Below are 20,090 nucleotides of genomic sequence, written 5' to 3' on the forward strand. Positions count from 1 at the left end.
AGAGAGAGAGAGAGGGGGGGGGAATAATATATGATTGGGAGACAGATGCAGATCAAAGGTTATTTATATCTATGATCTGGTATCTATGATCCATGGAGAGACATCAAAAGGTAGATAAACCCCTTAAAGTTTATTTTGTGCATGTGCATTTTCTAGAGAGAAACTCCTTCCTCTGTTATCATCTTCTCCATCCAAGGGGTCCATGGCCTTGAAAAGATTAAGCATTACCAGTGCAGACAGGGAGGTAGTTAGACTGATGGAAACTTTGTTCCCATGTTGCCCGCTACCCCAATCCAGAGTTACCCTTAATCCAGAGCACATAAACAGTGGTCATCTAAAGCAAGAACCTCCCCTGTGCAAATACACCAGTTTTTTCTTATTGGAGAAAACTGGGACCTGGGAAAGTGCACCCCTTTGCCAGGGACCAACATTTAATAGTAAGTAGTGGAAAAAAGATTTGGAACTTCTTCTTTAAAAATGAGACTAACATTTTTTAAAATGCATACGTGTGTATGTGTGTGTGTGTGTATATAAAATATATACATTATATATATATCTTATTTTTAATAATACTTAGATTACAATTCCAACAACTCACTAGTTCTTATAAAGAACAAAGAATAAAACAAATGTTGATTTATTTGGCCCATTTTTTTGTTCACCAGGTTGCATGAGTACATGATGTGACATCCTTCACTCTCAGCAGTGCAGTCACTAAGAGCGTGCCATTTGCAAAAATATTTAAGACTTTCACCATTTTCCCTAGGATTTGTTATAAGCTTAGAACATCCAATCATTGACTTTGAAGCCTCTGAGCTGTTATCATGCTTATTGACTTTTCTCTTTTTAATTGATAACAAGTTATCTTCATTTGTTAATGAATTTGCATGTGACACAAACTCGATTTCTAACATCAACTTGATAAAATCTTGCATCTTTTGAAACATTTGCTACTTCATTTTGTAAGTGATGTATGGTATATATTCACTGTATTTCTGGATACTGGATAATCCAGAAAAGACAGATGCACAAAGAGTTGACTCTCAACATAGTGGGAGGCCCGGCATTAAATGGGGAAGATGTCTACGTGAGATGAATCTGATTGGTGGTCAATGAACTAGTGAGTGTTTTAATGTTATGACAACTTTGGCGTTCCTGCCACATTTGAAAGGCTAGCCTGTGATAGTGAATTTTTGGATAAGGGGAACCCCTATAAAATAGCACAAACTGGTACCGGGTTGGTACAGGGACATGATGGCCCTCAATGCGTTTTCCCATAGTTGTGTGTAGTGGTTGGTGAGGGGGGAAGAATATTTTTCAGGCAAATATATGTTACATACACTTGAGGCTCAGTCCGTGAACTCTAGTGGAAAATGAGGCCCATATTCCAAACAAATTTCGCAACCCCCCTCCTTTATTTTAAAACACCTCATTTTTACATAGGGGATTCTGCAATTCTGTAATAGTGCATTTTTGCTTACTGTGTTTTCAAATAATAAGGTGTGCCTGTGTTTCTTCCTTGCGTATCAGTTTGCAGAAAGTAATTGCCCTGCAATTCTTAATCCAACTCCTTCATGCATTCCTTTCTGCATTGTTCCAGTTTGTGATGTCTGAGCTGTCACCTGAGAGCTGATCTTCCTTTGCTATAAAGTCCATTCAAGAAGCATCGTTATCCTTCAAGATGTCTGGTGCAAAGATGGGCTGTTTTGACTAAGCTAGCAAAACATATACAGACCATCTTTTTCAGAAGTACTCTTGTGTTAACGTCCCAAAGAAAAATACAGTGAATATATATCATACATCACTTACAAAATGAAGTAGCAAATGTTTCAAAAGAAGCAAGATTTTATTAAGTTGATACTAGAGGCATTTAGACTCATGACTTGTTTTATGGGGGGAGAGGGAGATTGCTATTTTATAAGTATAACCTAAAAAATAATCATATTAATATTTGCTCTTTTAAACCAAAATCTTATTATGTGCCAGGCAGTGTACTAGACATTTTGTATGCACCACTTATTTTAATCTTTATAATAACTCTCCCTGTAAGTTTTGTTTTCCCCTGGTAGACTAGAAATTCCATAAGGACAAGCATTTCTGGTTTTTTGTTTATTGCCGCATCCCTGGGGCCCAGAGCAGTGCCTGGAATAGAATGGGCACCCAACCAATATTTGGTGAATAATAATAAATGCATCCCCATTTTCAGATAGGGAAACTGAGACACAGCAAGGTCAATGAGAAGCAACTTCCTGTAGGTCACAGAGGTAATAAGTGACAAATATACTTCAAACAAAATCTAATACTAAAACCTCGAGTCCTGAAAGATATGTTCCCTCTCCCAAGACACACACATACACCCACACATCCACACACACACAGAGGCCGTCCCAGCTCATCTGCTTCCTCAGCTCAGCACTAATCAATTGTTGAAGGAAACCCCTCCACCCCCAACAGGTCCTCCTCCAACAAAAGTGCTCCATGGGCTCTTCTGTTGGCAGTTTTCACTCGTATTTGGTGCTCTCCCTGCCCAGCTCCCATTCCCTGGGTACAACCCCTGCCCCCTAAGATTTGTTAATTATAACCACCACACAGTCTACACCCGTCGGGGAGACAGGCTGTTTGGCAGCAGCTGTGAAAGCTGAACTAAGTTATTTGGGGATTAATCCGCTGCTGAATGCAGTCTTACAAGTACGGCTTTGGGAGGAAAAAAAAGATAAAAGGAGCTAATGCTGTTCGTATAAATGTGAACTTATATGCAACACAGACACAGGCACACCCACAAGTACGTTGACTAAAAGTTAAAATATGATTATCAAAGGATAAGAAGGACTTACAACTGTAATGTAAAACATTAAGAAATACGTCCAGGCTTTCTGTGTTCTGCAGGGATATAAGTGTGCTGTGAGCCAAGGAGAGGGGGAAAAAAGAGAGATAGCAAATTGAAATATCTTTAGGTAGATTTAAATATAGCTTCGGAGATTATAATTCAGATCAAGGCTAGAGCTCCATTTCAACATTCCTTTACTGCTAGTAACATAACAAAGGCCAGCAAATTGGGAGGTACGTCTGCTTGGGAAGGGATGCTTATCTGATCTCAGCCCATCTTTCTTCATGTTTCAATCCCAGAACAGCTGCCCTCCGCTTGGTGAGAAACTCAGCAGTGGCAGCAGGAAAGTCAACAGGCTGACAGCCCAGCTGACTGAGATCCAGTGGAGGCTGCCTCACCCTTGCTGCGTGCGTGCATGGAGTAGACGTGGGCTGCTGGTGGGGGTCCCAGGCAGCTGCCGGCAGGTAGCTGCCATGCTCCATCCACAGTGCGGTACTGCCCACTTGTACCCCGATGGAGGGGGCAGCGGGACAGTGAGAGATAGTGAATCGCTAAGAAGCTGGTGGCTCACAAGGGGCATGGCTGCTCTCTCCCATGGCCAGGCAAGTTTCCAGAAGCTGGGGGTGAGAACCAATGTTCATTGGTTCATTCATTCATTCATTCACTCATTCACCTTCCATTCATTCAAATAGCAATAGATCAATGCAGTACAAAAATCAAATGCACAGACTTGGGGGACAGACTTGAGTGGGACTTCCAGCTGTGAGGCTTTTGGGGAGTTACTAAGCTTGACCAAGCTTCGGTGTCTTCACCTGAGCAGCAGGAATAATAATGTGTCCACACCTCATAGGGCTGCAATAAGGGGACTATGAGTTTGTAAATCTCTTTATACTCTGCCTGGCTCATAGTAAGTGCTCAATAAATAGCAGACATTAGAATGATGATGACAGGCGTGAAGGCATCAGAGATTCATCATGCAGGCTCTTGCCTCCCAGGGCAACTCTCATGGCTGTCGGTGAGCAGAAAAGTCTTCTACATGAGCAATAAAATAAAACGTAACACATGAAAACGTCCCTGGGGAAAGTTTCTAGGGCGAAAGAGTGACCATTGGACCTAGAGCCTGCCAACCTAAGGAGGCTGTCACTATCCCACTGCCCAGGTGTCAGAGATGTGGCTGCTGTGGTCTGGCCACTGGCCTTTTAAGGGGCTAGAGCACACAAAGGGCTCCCACTGGGCTCATGCTCCCTCAGAAGACAGCCTTTGTGGGTCACTGGAGGGGGGCAGCAGAGAGGGATTAAAGTGGGGCAGGGGAGGGGACACACACCACCGAGACACTGAACAACTTGTCACTCTGTGCCACTGATGAATAAGGCCAAGCAAGGACATGAATAGAGACTCCCTTTGATCTCCAAAGTCTCAGAGCCTCGGGCTTATCTCACAGACCAGTTTCCTGAGAGCGTCCTGAGGAGCACAAGTTCTATATCAGGTATCCTCCCCAAAAGCATTCCAGGGCCACATACATAAATACATCTGTGACATGAATCTTGGAGTCTGGTCGCACATTAAAGGCTCTGAGAAGTCCTGCAACGAACAATCTGTTTGACTTAGTTTGGTTTAAAATTATTCAAAATAAATTTTTAATACTGCCCATGTCCCAATGCTGTCATTTCATACATAAAGGAGTGCAGGTCCAGAGTGAAGAACAGACTTTCTCAAGGTCATACCGTCAGTCAGGGCACAGCTGAACCTGAACCCTAGCTCTGGTGAGCAGCTCTCTCCTTTTCTAATTTCCCCACAGAGCCAGGGCACCCTTGGCATATGCTGCTGCTCCTCGGAGTAGGTGGTGACAATGCTGACACTTCTGTCAAGCAGAAGTCATTCAAGGTGACTGCCTTTTAACACACTACTAAAAACAAACCATAAAAGCCTTCTCTGCAATGTCTGATGGGGAACAGATTTTAAATCCATGTCTTTGGAAGATATGCATGTGGCTAAGGAGGCAGAGAAGGTAGGCAGGAGAGAAACACAGGGTTTGACATCCCAGGTCCTGGTTCCTGTCCAGCCCTTCCCCTGCCCGAGCTGGCTACACGTGTTGACTCTCTGAGCCTATTCCTTCATTGAGAAACAAAAGAATTGTGTTGTCTCTTAGTTCTGCCTGTTCATGTTCCTAAAGAAAGGCTTGGTAGAATTCAGGGTGATTGCTCAGCATTCTGGGTTGCCGCAAATCTACCACGGTAACTCTCATCCCCAGCTTGATGATTTTTATGCTTCTCTGCCTCTTCACTCATATAGCACGGCACTCCCCTGCTCAATATCCTCCCAAGGCTCCCTATTGCTCCAAAAAGGATATTCAATCGACTTATTCTAGACAACTGGCCCTGTGCAAATCGACTACTGCCCGCCTCTCCAACCTCATCTCCCACCAATTTCCCCATCTCCCTGATGACCACCACCCTGCTCTTCTTCGTGCGGGCTCCCTCTCAGCCCAGGGCTCACGGCCCCATGTCAGCCTTTCAGGCCATCTTATCGGAGGCAGCATCCTCACTGTTGGGCTTTCCCACCATATCACCTCATTTGCTTCTTTGTATTTACCGCTATCTAAAATCATCTTATTTATTCATTCATTTACCTGCTTAATTTCTGATTCCTCCCAACAGAATGTAAAATTCCTGAGGGCACAGTATGTTTACTGCTTTATATTTACTGCTTGTTTACCTGCCACAAAGATTGGCAAAATGTATGTGCTTAGTAAATTTCAATTAAATGAATGAATGAATGAATGAATGAATGAATGCTCTGCCAAGAAAAAGCCTGCTTACCCCTTCAAGACCCAGGTCAGATAAAGCTGTCCTTGAATTATCTAGGCAGAACTGAAAAGCCACCCTATTTGTATTCCTGTAGCCCCTTGTGCTTGCCTCTCAGAGGAATTCGAATGTGACTCTGTCTTCATTGCTTTCAGGGCAGGGACCTATGTGTAGCATTCCTCGGCCTTCCCTGGAGCCTGGCTCTCTAAAGTCCAGTGCTTAGAGAATCAACGAATTGCTCTTCTAGAAAAAAATGTCTCTATATTCACGCAATCAGGGCTTTGCTGCCTCTCCACAAAAGGTCAGCCACGGGGGCTTAAAGCTGACATTTAAACTGTTTTATATCTTCATGTCCGTGTGCATATCCCTAGAGAAAGGTCACGTGGTCCAGTGGAAGGAGCAGTTAGTGGAAGTCTTGAATCCTGGGTTCTAGCCTCAGGCCTTGCTGAGGGACTCTGAGCTAGCCCTTTAACCAACCTGAGCCTTTGTTATCTCTTTAGCACATGGACTGAATGAAGAAATATGGAGTCTGAATCCCCTGCTAGCCCTTACTTGGTGGCCCAATCCTCCATCTTCTCCAAAAGCTCATACATATGGTTTGGTAAGGGGTGCGTCTGGTAAGTGTAGCTCAACAAGTATGTGGCCCAGAGCATCTTACACTAAGAGAAACAGGAGATCATCCGATGCACCATAGTTGGTGTCTTAATTCAGACTCAATCGGCCATGTGTGAGCTTGTAAGTGATTTTCATATCTGTTCAAGATTTAGGACTTTTCACAGATTGCAGAAAAGTCAAAACCACTGCAGCGCCAAGCCCTCCTGCATTTCATTTCGCCCAGCCTCGCAGGTTAGCTTCAAAGCCTGCTTAGTCAGCAGACATTTGTGCTGGCCTGGACAAGCTCTCCAGTTCAGCTCTTCCCAGTAATGCCTACCAGGACAGTCACACTGCAGCTACGAGGAGTGGGCTGCGGCAGTTTCCACTCCTGTGAACACTGCAGGGCTTGAAGCCTGCCTTCTTTCAGAGTCTGTGGGCCTTTGCTAATTTGTATGACAGCTTCAATGTAAATAGGACACATCTGCATGGGTTAAAAAAATAGCCACTCATTGTAAAGGGCAGTGTACTATGTTTATTTATCATCTCCAACTGGAAATCAGGTTCTGTTTCTGGTCTAGGACAGATGATAGCTTGCGACAACCTCTGAGGCATTTTGGAATAGTTTTCCTTGATGCTTGACTTTAAAAATTATTTTACACTTACTTTCCATGATGCTTTTTCAACTACCTAGCTGGGAGAAGACAACGAGCACCTCTCAGGGGGGATGTGTATAGTGTGTGCATCTCACCTATCTCATCAGGCATAGGAGTGCACACCTGACAGATATCAGCTGTCGCTGGCGATCACACTCCTCTTCCGACGGCAAACAACCCCTATTTGTTGGGCAAGTCCTTAGTGCCAGGTAAGGGCTTCATAGGCCTCCTCTCCTTTAGTCTCCTCAACGACCCTAGGAAGTACGTGTTTCCATTTGCTTCGAGAATGAGGAAGCCAAGCCACAGAGACCGTTAAGCACACTGACTAAGACTGTATACTGGAAAACTCCAGATTGGTGTCTGAGCCCACGGCCTATATTCTTAATCGTCTGTAGGGCCCTGCAGCAGTCTCCACTTAGCTGCTGGCTGGGCTGCCAGTCTAAGAATGCACACAAGCCTAAAATTAAATCATGGAGGATGGGGAAAGGAAATCATTCAAGAAAAGTAACTCAGGTATAGAAGTGACATCTTTAGTTTTACTCAGACAGCTGATTATCTCTCTTGAATTATATTACACTTTAAACACACATATTTCATAGATATATAGACATATCCAAAATCACTATTTCTGCAATCATTTTCTATGGCTTCCTCCATTATTCCCTTTCATTCTATTGAATTCAAGAGGTAAGATAATGAAATATTACTTCAACCAGAAATAATGCTACAGCAATCAGCTGGTAACATTTTGGATTGCTTACCATGGGTTGGCAATTTGGGGAGCAATGTGAGAAGTCACCTTGAAAATGATAACAATTTGTTGTAATCTACCGAAAGAGCACCACAAAGCAATGACCAAGATTGTACTGGTGTAGAAAGATGTCCACAATTCATGAAGTGCAAAAGAGGAATACTTTAAATAGTACAAGCTCATTTCTTGTAAAAAACAAAATATCTAGAAGGACAGAGGGGGAGGATTTGGGGGGTACTGAGGAGGGAACTTACACTTTTCACTTTCACTTCATGTACCTCTAGTCTGTCTTTTTATCAGCATGTATTTTTACTTTAAAAATGACATTTCCCAGCACTCCCAGCCAACTGACACTGGCAGCCTGAGTCACCACTGGTGATCTCCATGTGGTGATTCCTGCCATGGAGGCCACATTTGCCTTCCTGACTCATCTGCCCACTTGCTCCAGCTTCTATCTTGGAATGCCAACTCTGTCTCAGGGCCTCGGGGCTGGCTAAACCAGCCAAAACACACAGAGCATCCTCCTGTGTGATTCTCAGCCATCAGGTCTCCCTCCTCCTCCTGGCTATCTACCCCCGTGGCCTCACCCCTGTATGCAGAAAGGACAGAGTATCTGGGAACTGTATGCACTCAGATGAGGCTCCCATACTGAGATGAGGAAGGGTTGCTACAACCACTGGTCAATAAGAGATCACACAGGTCTCAGCCCCTGGGCTGAGTAGCCCTCTAGGCGCAATTCTCCCTCTGCCCCCAGCCTGTCCAGCTGAACCACCCACACGAAGCTCACACACCGGTGTGAAAAGTCACATGCTTGGGTTTTCACAAGGTGCACTGCCTGGCCTGTATGCAGGACACATATCGGGTGCTGGGTGGCAGCACCTGTCAATCAAAAGCCTTTTCCATGTAAGCCTCCTTTCCCCAAGGTTTGAGAATGTGGTTTTCAATCTGACTTTCATGTTTCAGGGCTGAAGTTTCAAGGACGCATCTGGACAAAATATGCTTTCCACATAGGCCAACAATTTATTTATTTATTGCTTATGACATTGTACTTGGCAGCTAAGAAGATATAAAACAATTTGAACCACTCTGCAGAAAACGGTTGCAGAGTTGCCACTGGAGACCCCGGTGGAAGATAATGGAGGAGAACGGAATCTTGCAGATCTTTCTGTAATTGACAGGCAGATCCTCGAGAGGCCAGCGCGGTGAGGAGGCATTCCTGTCAGGAGCTCGCATCTCTTTCCAGCCTTGACTCCTGCTTTGGCACAAGCGGGAGACCAGAGGCATGCGCTGGACGCCTCTTCTGATGGGACAAGTGAAGCCAGGGTGAGGGCCCTCACTATTCACTCCCATCGCTGGAGGAGACGGAATGTTTAAGGGCCTCTTGAACTTGCTAGTGCAGTAGATGGTGCTGACTGCTTCTTCCTGCCCCTCTCACATTGGCACTGCCGGTGTCCCACCTACTCCAGCCGCTGGTGCTGCCTGCCTTTGCCTGAGGGCTTCTCTGTCCCCACAGCCCACCTTGCACAGGCTCGTGGCAGGTGAGGAGTGTGAAGGTACTGAAGGGGGGCAGCCCTCAGCCAATGGCTGACAGGATGTGTGTACACCTACCCTAGTCCCTCACCCTCACGCAGGTGGCAGATGTGTCTAGTGGTCCCGCGCAGGATTAAGTACCGCTCACCAGTCACCCACAGTGGTGACTTGAAAACACCCCCTTGATTGGCTGCCTTCCCATCCCTGACCCACTCCACCGCTGCCCTATTGGGGTTTTCTGGGAGCCCATCCCAAAGAAACTGCTTGCACTGCATCCTTGTTGTGGGATCTGCTCCTGGGGGACCCCAAACTCAGACCTCCCCATCCAAACCCTGTCCATCCTTAAAGGTAAATATCATAAGTGAAAGCCCCAAGACAGTTTCTGTTACATGGGCTCACTGATTGGCTGCAGAGTCCTTTAAAAGAATTCAAATTAGTTGCTCTCATTTAAAAAAAAAAAGATTTCACAAAGAAATCTAGATCTTAACTTTTCTTGAAAACTGCACAGATATGGCCACACTGGGCCTGCATTCCTTTATGGTACATGGAGCTGGAGCTCCTTATGGTACATGGAGCTGACGCCGCTGTAGGCAGGCCTGACTCTCCCGTCCAATCCGGCTCACCTGGCCCATTTCCTTCTTCGGCAATTTCCGTCTGGACCCCGTGGGCGGCTGGGTGGCCAGCCCACCTCTAAGTCTTGGTGCTTTCTTTCTCCAAGGCTCCCTGCCTTCCTGAAGGCCTGTGTCGCTGTACTGGACATGCAGGCCTGGGTCATATATAGAAAAGTATGCAAGGTGAGAGGAGTGTTCTGCCAGGGGATGCAATGGCTTCAAGGAGAGAGGTACCAACAGCTAATGAGGGGCAACTATGTCAGGTGCCCGCTAAACCCTTTCCATTTACCAGTCTTTTTTTTTTTTTGTCTTTTTTTCCCATTTTAGTCCTCATAGCTACTCTGAGGTAGATCCTGTTATTATCCTCACATTTTACACGAGTAACCTGAGACAGAGAGTTGGGACATTCGTCTACACAGTTAGTGATGGTAAAGCTGGGACTCAAGTTCAAATTGATTTAACTCCAAATGCATGCTCTTCTTTCTATCTGTTTAGCCCCCAGGGCATAGATGTGTGCATGGGGGGATATGCTTTAAATGGTTGCTATACCAGTGCCATCATTCAGGCCTGGCCTCTAGTCTGGGGAACTCCGAGCCCCACCTTGTCAGTCCAAAGAGGAAATCCATCTCCAAAAGGGAAGCTTCCAAAGTCACCCACTCCAGGATGCCTTGTGATCATTTATACAAAGTCCTCTAACAGATGGATGGACACAAAGGCTTGGCAGCTTTTGACCAATGCAGGCTCAGGTCGGCAGACTCACAAAGGAAGCCAGCTTAGGCTCTGAATGCCAGTTTGTGCATTTACAATAACATGAGGCCATCACTGGGAAACCTGGAATGTCTGTCTGTGGCAAGCACAGACCTCTCCCTACAGACACACCCTTTATGGAAGTGGTGGTTTAAAAACAGCTTAAAGATTGAATAGAGGGGTCATGATGAAGAGGGGCATGATGCCCCCAGAACTAGGGGTATTGGCTTAAGCGGGCGTTTATGGACATCAGACTCAAAGGGCCAGTGCGCTACCCCACCGTGGAGATGGCAGCTTTCACCGGAAAGTGACTGCTGGGTTCTGTGGCCACCCCCTCTTCATTCGTCTCTCCATAGAAACGGTCTGGCCATCAGGAAGTCCCCTGGGCATGACTCCCAGGCTGACAGTGCTAGGCTGGGCATCCCCAGATGCTCCTCTACAACCTCCTTGCTTCATTGGTTGGCTGACGCCTCTTTTGACACACTTATTCTTTCTTTGCTGTCAGTATAGTCAGGCAGCTAGATCTAGCCCAGCTGTCTGGGAGCCATTCTGGACCTTTAGGGCAACTTGGCATATCCCTGCTCTGATCCATTCCATGTTGCTTTCTCATGGGCATGCCACTGATTTCCCTTATTTCCAAGCCCCTGGGGTGTCAGGAAGTAACCTCACCTGTGCTGCAGCACCCAGTGTGTTTCCTTTATGTCTGTCTAACCAGAGTGGGAGCACCCAAATTGGAAGACGGCAAGAAGCAGGGAGGTGAGAACACAGATGTTGGAGCCATAGTAGGCCACAACTCATAGCCTGCCTCTTCACTGACTGGCTATTTATTGTTATTATTATTATTATTATTATTATTATTATTATTATTATTTTGAATATATGTGTTAACCTCTCTGGGTCTAGACTTCTTCCTCTATAAAGTGCAAGTAATTAAAAGATCTGCTAAAAGCACCAAAAGAAATAATGTGTGTCAAGTGCTGAGGAGTATCTGATAACAGGGGAAATGTCCAATAAATGGAACAGCTATCATAATAATTATGACTGTGATTATATCATGCCTCGTGCATTCCCTACGGCTCTGATCTCGATAAATACTGCAAAATTGACTTGAACTCAATAATAGACACAATTTTTATTCATCAGGGATCAAACTGGCTTACCGAAAAAGACATTTATTAGCTCTTGTAACTAAATCATTTGGAACTAGGCTGGCTTTGGGCACAGATGGATTCATGGGCTCAAATGATGACCCCAGGGATCTGTGTCTGCCTGTCTCTCTCTCTGTTACTCAAGTCTGCTTTCCTCTTCTTTTTTACTTCCTTTTCAGGCAGGCCTCTCTTCACACTATGGCTCCTGGCACCCCAAACATCATTATCCTGGCTTGTAATCCCATAGAACAAGCATTTCTTTTTCCAAAGAGTCCTCACCCAACATCTCAGAACTGAGACTCATTAGTCTAGCTGGGTCACGTGCCCATCCCTGAACCAATCACTATGGCCCAACGGATAGCTCCCTCTGAGTGGTCAAGTCTGGGGGAAATAGAGGATTCTGATTGGCTGGCTTGAGTCATGTACCAATATCTGATACAGTGCTGGGGAAAGAGTAAACTACCCCAGAACTGCAGAAACTGAGAGGAATTTCCCAAAGAAAATCTGACTGCTGGTATCAGGAGAGAGGGAGACATATTCTGCATAGAAAAAAGCAGTAGAGGGGCCAGCCGAGGGGCACGTTGGTTGGGAGCTAGCTTGGGACGCCAGATCTGAGCAGCAGGGTTCCGGTTCGGATCCCACATGGGGGCCAGTGACACTGCCCTCTACAGCTAAGATGGTGAACAACAGCTCGACCTGGAGCTGGGCTGCTGTGAGTTGCCGGCGATGGCGTAGGCAGCAGCCCCTGCTGCAGTGGGCTGCCATAAGCTACCGTGTGTGGCTGGTAGCTAGCATGAGTGGCTGACAGCTGGTGTGAGCTGCCAAGAGCCGCTGTGAGTGGCTGTCCAGAGGCCGGCGACCTATCTGCCTCACCCGGGAAGAGCGCAATCATAATACCAACATGGGCCAGTGAAGCAACATCCTCCACAACTAGACTGAAGAACAAAAGGACAGCAACTTTTCTGTTCCCCTTTCTCCGATTCCCCAGCACTGTTCCCCTCCCCCAATTCCCCAATAAAATCTCAAAAAAGAAAAGAAAAAAGCAGTAGATAGTAGCTGTACACCACTGCCAGGCATTAAATGCATTTCACACATTTGCTTATAAAAAAAAATCTCCCTTCCTTGCTACAGAGCAGTAATACTAATCATAATCATAATAATACTGAAGGGCCATCACTGTGGAAGTGGATCTGAGTAGTCCTGACCTGTCGGCCTGTGTCAGGGCTTAGCTATGGGGGTCCTCACAGCCACAGGTGTTTAACCAAGCAAATGTTACTAAGCCCCGAGCTCGCCAGCTTCTCCCACAGCCAGTCCCAGCTGACTGGCAGCTCTGACAGGACATGTCAAGGCCAAGAGTCACAGCACCTGTTAAGATGTCACAGTGCCTTAGGGCACATGGGTGGGCAGATGATAGCTGACCCATCTTTATCCCACAGAGCAGTCTGCATCCACCACCTTCATGAGCAAAGGCATTCTTGTCTGCAGAACACAAGGGCACAGGAAAGAAAGAACATTTGAAACTGTATATCACTTCCTGTTTTGTTAAGGGGTTGGACTTTGTTTTCTTGAAAGCTTTTATTCTTCTGTCAGCATATTCAAAACAATCAAGAGGAGTCCTCCGCTCTGAAAGCCCCAAGGCACCCATCTACAAAGGCCGCTCTTGGCGGCTCCATGCAGGACAAGGAAGATGTGCTTCCTGGCTGATCCCTCACTTCTCAGGCCTTCCACAAATTACAAATTTTAATCCTATCTCACCTCTGCAGACCACAACTCAGGCCTGTCAGCCAGAACAATATTTGGATGATGGTTCAGCCAAGTCAGGCCTGGCTGTCATCCTAGACTCCCTTTTTCCCCCTCCACCCCACAACCAAATCCCTTTGACTCTCTCAGATACCTATGGAATCCAGCTGCCTTTCGCCATCCCTAATCCCATCCTTCCTTTATACACACCATACTTGTCTAGCCTCCCAATCATCTCCCTGCAGCCACTCAGACTCCTTCAGAGAGACCCTTCTAAGGTACCCACATCTGATCAGGTTCCCGCACGCCCTTTCTCTCATTGCTTCCAAGTTCACTTATAATAAAGTTCAGTTTCCTTCAATAGCAGACCACCTTTCTGACCTCAGGCCCTGCTGATAAGTTCAGCCTAAGCCTTTGCCATTCTGCCGCTTTGCCTTCTGTGCTCAATTATTTAGGAAGACATGGATGTTTCCAGATCAGACCTTCATTATGACATTCCCTCAGTCTGGGACAGTCTGCTCTAGCCTATATTTGTCTGGCTAACGCCTACGTTTCCTTTAGGGCCCAGTCTAGGGGCCACTATTTCTGGTTTCTGAATCTGGATTGGTATCCCTCCCATGTTTCCATGGCATCCAGGACCTCCTCTGTCACAGCACTTATCACACCAGCCTGAAATTGCTTGTTCTTGATCCATTCTCCCTTGTCTCGCCTAGAAGATTCATGGATATGGAGCTCATCTTACTCATGCCTGTGTCCTCAGCTTTCAGTGCAAACTCTGGCTTACGAGAAGCTCAGTGCACATTTGTTAAATGTTTGAATACGTGAGTGAATCAATGCAAGAAGGAGCCTGTCGCATGCTCAGACTTCCCATTGGCTGAATTTGAGGTCACACTTTCGGTACAGACAACTGAGATCAAATCAGCACATTGCCCTTCCCAGATAAAATGTCAATTATGCACCACATTTGTTCCACTTGATACTCCTTTTGGCTCCTTATGTTTAGGCTCAAGGTATAAAAATGTCTCCATCACAACTTTCACCTCTGGAATTGAGTGCCTGGTGCAGGAAAGAGAGTGCAATCTTTGACACAATCTCGAGCAAATGGGATCCCCAAGGATTTGAAGAGAAATATAAGAGTGTGCACTATACTTTAGCTTGAAGAGCCTGGGGGCAGGGAAGAGGAGTCTCTTGTTTCCTTGACCATCCAACTTTGATTTTTTTTTCCCCTCCTTGCTTAGCATCTGATGGTGTAGTATTCCAAGGGCATTGAAAGAAGGTCAAGGGGCTTTATGTGACAAAAGGCATTCTTGGATGTGAATGTTTAGCAAGAGTTTAAATATCCATGATTTTGCATACGGAAACATATTAGCCTCGCATTTTATTGGGGGTGCACTGTGAAATATAGTGTTGATGTGCACAGACTTGGGTGTGATGTCCCATAGATAATGGGTTTGAGTCCCAGCCCTGCCACTTATAAGCCATGTCACCCCTGCCCATGTACCTAACCTCTCTGAGGCTTAGTCTCTCATCTATAAAATGTAGATAATAATACAAGCACCAATCCTTGTAGGGCTATTATAAAGAATAAGGTAGGGAATGCACCTAGAGCACCTAGCACAGCTCCTGTCATGTGTAAGCATTTAGAAAATGTGAGCTACTCTTCTGCATATTATAACATTGGACCCTACCCTGCTTTACATGCTAGGGAGAAACATACCAGCTTGCCCCGTGGATCCATTCCGCTATGTCCAACACACAGATGTTGATTCAAACCCTGATTTGTTTTCTATTGCTGTCATGACTAAGCACTACATAGTTAGCAGCTTAAAAAATCCAGTTATGATCTATCTCCTCTGGGTCTCCCAAGACTAAAATCCATGTGTGGGCAGGGCTGCAGGCTTTTCTTGACCTCTGGGGATGAATCCACTTCCAAGCTCATTCAAGTCATTGGCAGTTTTCAGTTTCATGTAATGGTAGGACTTCCCTCATTCACTAGGAGTCATTCTCAGCTTCGAGAGGCCACCTACGTTCTCTGGCTCGTGGCCCCTACCTCCATCCTGGAAGCCCGGATCACACTTGGAATTCCTCTTACCTCTCCTTCCATCTCATCTCTCATCCCTCTTTCCTACCTACCACATGGCTCTGACTCCTGCTTTCCTGTTGTACTTTTAAGGGTTCATGTTGCTACACTGGGCCCACCTGCATAATCCGGGATACAGTCTCTATTTCAAAATCTGCAAAGTCCCTTCACCCAATGCCTGGATTCGTTTTTGAATAACCAGCGATGGGAGTCTTGGGGAGACATCTTTGAAACTCTGCCCAGCATACCCGGTTATGTACACTTTAAAATCGGCAGCTAAGTCTATGTCAACACAGCACACTTGTTAGGTGTTTAGTTTTGACTATTTTATGGAGTTGGCTTAGATGGGAAGAAAACCACGAAAAAGCTATTTTCAAATAGAATGGCTCACCTCCTTTCCTGACAGACTAATGTTCTGTTCAATACAGGGGTGTTAATCCATTTATCAGGGAAACTCCTTTTATTCTTCTCTTCTCTACTTTTTGCTCAATAAAGTCCATATCATTTTAAGGCATTTAAATATTGTAACTCTAAGGTTTTTATCTATAAGGCTCCACTCCAGCTTTTAGAACGCGAGCCAGCAGTGCCCAAACATGGAAGGCTCTCGGGCAATCCCAAACTATTCAAGCAGGACTGTGTGGGCTGAGAAACTCAAGACTTAGGTTGGAATGCATTTGCCAACTGGCAACGAATCCTGCTCTCTTCCATCTATCAGATCCATTTGATGTAGAAAATTAATATTCTGGGTCTCTATTCTCCAGAAATACTTGCACTTATGCCCAAAGACATATACATGGAATTGTTGACTGCAGTCTTACTTGTCATAGCAAAACTGGCAAATGATCTAAATACTCCCAACTGTGAGTGGTTCAATAAACCCTGGCAGGGGAATTCCATGGACTACTCCTCTAGCTATTAAAAGAGGATGAGGTAGATTCATATATACTAAAATGGAAGGTTCACCAAGATAGCTTAAGTGAAAAATGCAAATCACAAAAGCACATGTATAATAAGATCCAATCTGTGTTACAAATGAAACTTACACATGTACATATAATTATAAATGCATATGAAGAGCACATCTACTAATTAATCAGCATATACTGCTTTTGGGGAGAAGTGTGGAGCTTGGGAGCAGAGGGCAAAGGACATTCAGGTTTTAAGCTGTTTACTTCAGTCAAGCTTCAATCTTTTACAATGATAATTGAATCATGAATTAACTGTAGACTAAAAAAAAAGGGTAAAATATACCAGGTTGGACATACCACTGATGGGCAAGGGGCATGGAGGACTTCTAAAAATGGGACTTGAGAAAGGATCTTATTTGAAAGCGTTTCAGAAATTAAAGCCTGCCAATGTGCTACAGTGAATAGCCTCTGAACATTTCAGCTGAAAATTCCATGCGTATTCATTGCTGTAGTAGAAATAGGCATGAAACAGGCTAGATGAAAGAGGGATATTGGTCCTCTAGTTTCTGAATGGCTGTAGTTTTCCATAGACCTGGCACATAGGAGGCACTTAATAAATACTCGAAGAATAAAACAATTGGCACTATTTAACTTGGGAAAATATGATGTCTGCCTTGGATTCATTAAATCAAGCATACTAAAATCATGGTAGGCATGTATACAAAATCCAACCCAATCTCAAGAATGGATGGATAGAAGGGAAATGATTTCCCTTGCAGAATATAGGCAAAGAAGATTTGGAATACAGACAGTCCTGCTCTACGTTAAAATAGAACAAAACAAACCAAAAAAACCCTTAGAAAAACAGATCCCAAAAACCTGATTCTAACCCTGGGCAGCCCCCTGGGATAAAGCTCTTGCAAGGTGCCCACCAGAGTAGCCTGTGAGCGGGAAAGAGGCTCAGAGAAGGCGGAAGCTCCCCACTGCTCTCCCCCTCCATCATCTGTGGAATCCAGGGGCTGGAATAAATGATTGCTAAGCTGCCTTCCAGTGCCAACCTTCTGGCCATCTGTAAGTGGCTGCTCAGGTAGCTGCGTGGCCTCAAAGGAACTGGAATGAGTTCTCCTGGCTTCAAAGGAACAGAGCCTTGGGTTTGCATGCCAAGTGTCAACGTAAACCTAAGCCCCCCTCACCTGACAGGAGCTGAGCCGCAAGAGGAGTCATGGTGGCCCCTTCATCTCGAAAGGCAGGGTGGGAAGGGAGGCAGGATGTGGCAAAACGTCACCCAAAGCCCCCAGCATAGAACTTTGCATTGTTTTTAGCTCTTTAAGGCCCTTTTTCACTCTTACAGCCATAACTTCATGTTGCATTTACCAATATTCAATAAGTGACTAAGCAAATAAATCCATAAAGCAAACATGAAAACTCTTAAGCCTGGGAATGCTGGGAAGCCCTTTTTGTAGAGAAGTAGGCACACCCTGTGCTGCTATTGGTTTGTTTCTGCCAATAACCGAGAAACATTTGTAGTGTGACAATCCTGCGAATCACGAGCTTGTTTTTAAGGTGTACCAGATGTGCATCCACTAACTCAGCCTCGTGTTTTCACCCGATTTTTGTTTTGATGATGTACACCCTGGCCACTCAAAGTGTGGTCCACACAGCGGCAGCATTAGTATCGCCTTGGAGTAGGGTTGCCAGATAAAACATAAAAATTTGAATTTAACTGGGCATCCAGAGCTTTCTTTTGCTCTCAGCCTGGCAACCCTACCTGGGAGCTTGTCAGAAACGCAGGCTCTCCTGCTCCACCCAGACCTGAGCAATTTAATAAGACTCCCGGTGGTTGTAAAATCCAAGAGGCGCTAGTCTACTTGGCTCCTGCGATTTTAACCTTTTACTTTGAGGTCCTGCTGGCAAATTCTGATCTCACATCCCCACCAAAATGCAGATGAAAAGAGTCATCCGTCAACAACAATGTTGGTTTGTGTGTCTCCTGCATCGGAGTTTTGTAATGGATTCTGTTTGCAAATGGGCACATTTTTCATCCTGGGCACTCATGGCCTCCCACTTTCAACCACGGAGCAGCCAGAGCTGGTCCTGCGGGCTGAACCCCCATCACTCCGGAGGAGACGCCAGGCTGTGTTAATTGCTTGCTGGGTGGTGGGGAGGAGGGGCGGGGTTACCATCTAGCCTTTGATCAGAAGGGAGAAGTAATGGTTTTACTTACATCCTGCTTTGTCTCTGCACAGGCCCAGAGCCCGAGGATCCATTGCAGGCTCCCTCTTTCTTCCTAGTATTCGGTTACTGCCTACATATTGCAGCCCAGGGCTTGGGGTGGGGGCAGTGGGGGTGGGGAACGAAAGGCTCTTTGTGGGTATACCCACATGACAGGCTTCAAAATGGAAACAATATTTAAGTTAAACCTGGAAGATCAAGTTTGCTCAGATCTTGCAACACAGGGAGTTTTCAGAACTTCAGCAGCAGGTCTGTGTTTGATGGGGAGAGGCGAGCAGAGATGCTGAAGGAGGCCCTGTTAACAGACGTGGAATCCCCACGTGGGAATCAACATTTCCCTGTATTCCTTATAAATAAGGAGGATGATAATAATGCAGCTAGACAGAACCTCGAGAGTTTCAAAGTGTCTCCATGACCACATTGTTTTTTAGTCCACAGAATATTTTTAGATGGGGTGAAGGTCTATTTGGTTATCATCATTAGCCCCACATAACAGAGAGGTCACAACCAAGGAGACAAATTTGAAAAGCCAGAAAAATTCAAGTCACTCCCTCCAAGTGCTACATTTCCTGACTCCTAAAACAGTGCTCTTTTCCTTGCTTATCGAGGGATAAGCACTCAGGGAGAATGCCATGTGAAGATGAAGGTGAAGGTTGGGGCGATGCATCCACAAGCCAAGGAATGCCACAGATGTCCGGCAAACCAACAGAAGCTGGGGGAGAGGGATGGGACAGATTTTCTGTCATAGCCCTGAGAAAGGACCAACCCTGCAGACGCCTTGACTTCTAGTCCCTAGAGCTGTGGGACAATCAATTTCTATAGTTTAAGCCACCCAGTTGGTGGTACGTTGCTATGGCAGCCCTAACAAACTAATACAAAGCCGTAGCGGGGAGGTGCCATATTGGCACTCACGCTAATGCCAGGCACTGTGGACAGTGCTTCGTGTGTCCCATCTCATAGCTTTCTCGCATCAGATCTGGGAGGTAGGGACTAGACTTGAGGAAGCTGAGGCTCAAAGAGGCTGAGCTAGTCGACTGAGATGACACAGCTAGCAGGCGGCCAAGCTGGATTGTTACTTGTACTGTCTGAATCCAGGTCCCGTTTTCCTAAGAAGCATCACAATCTCAGGCCGAGTGGCCAAGACAATCAATTGGCATCTCTTGAGCCCTTTCTGTAAGTATGCCAGGCACTTTTAGGCACTCGAAAAACACAACCATGAGCTAAAAACAACAGACATTGTCTCTATTGTGTAGAGGAGGAAGCAGAGAAAATGAGGTTAATTGACTGGCCCATGTTCAAGCAGCCTGTTAGTGTGGAATTGAGGTTTGAACCAAGCCTATGAACTCTAGCCAAGCCCAGAGAGCTCAGATTTTCTGGGTTCTCAGTGGCAGGCATGTGTCCCTTTCCAGATCAGCATCCCCTCTCTCATGTCACCATGCAGGCATCATTTTTTTTTTTTTTTTTT

General features: G+C 45.6%; 1 protein-coding gene and 1 long non-coding RNA gene across 16 annotated transcripts in view; one reads left to right on the forward strand and one right to left on the reverse strand.

The window, feature by feature from the left end:
- LOC109389089 (uncharacterized) overlaps positions 1-4,148 on the forward strand; it is a 26,484-nt gene extending 22,336 nt beyond the window's left edge. The window contains exon 4 of the long non-coding RNA XR_002125345.1: positions 3,127-4,148. This is a non-coding gene — a long non-coding RNA (uncharacterized LOC109389089). The remainder of the gene's footprint in view (positions 1-3,126) is intronic.
- Positions 1-20,090, reverse strand: part of ERC2 (ELKS/RAB6-interacting/CAST family member 2) — a 974,141-nt gene that overhangs the window by 142,509 nt on the left and 811,542 nt on the right. The gene's annotated exons all lie outside the window — the stretch shown is intronic.

The sequence above is a fragment of the Hipposideros armiger genome, unplaced genomic scaffold (assembly GCF_001890085.2).
Source record: "Hipposideros armiger isolate ML-2016 unplaced genomic scaffold, ASM189008v1 scaffold_220, whole genome shotgun sequence".
Taxonomy (NCBI): Eukaryota; Metazoa; Chordata; class Mammalia; order Chiroptera; family Hipposideridae; genus Hipposideros; species Hipposideros armiger.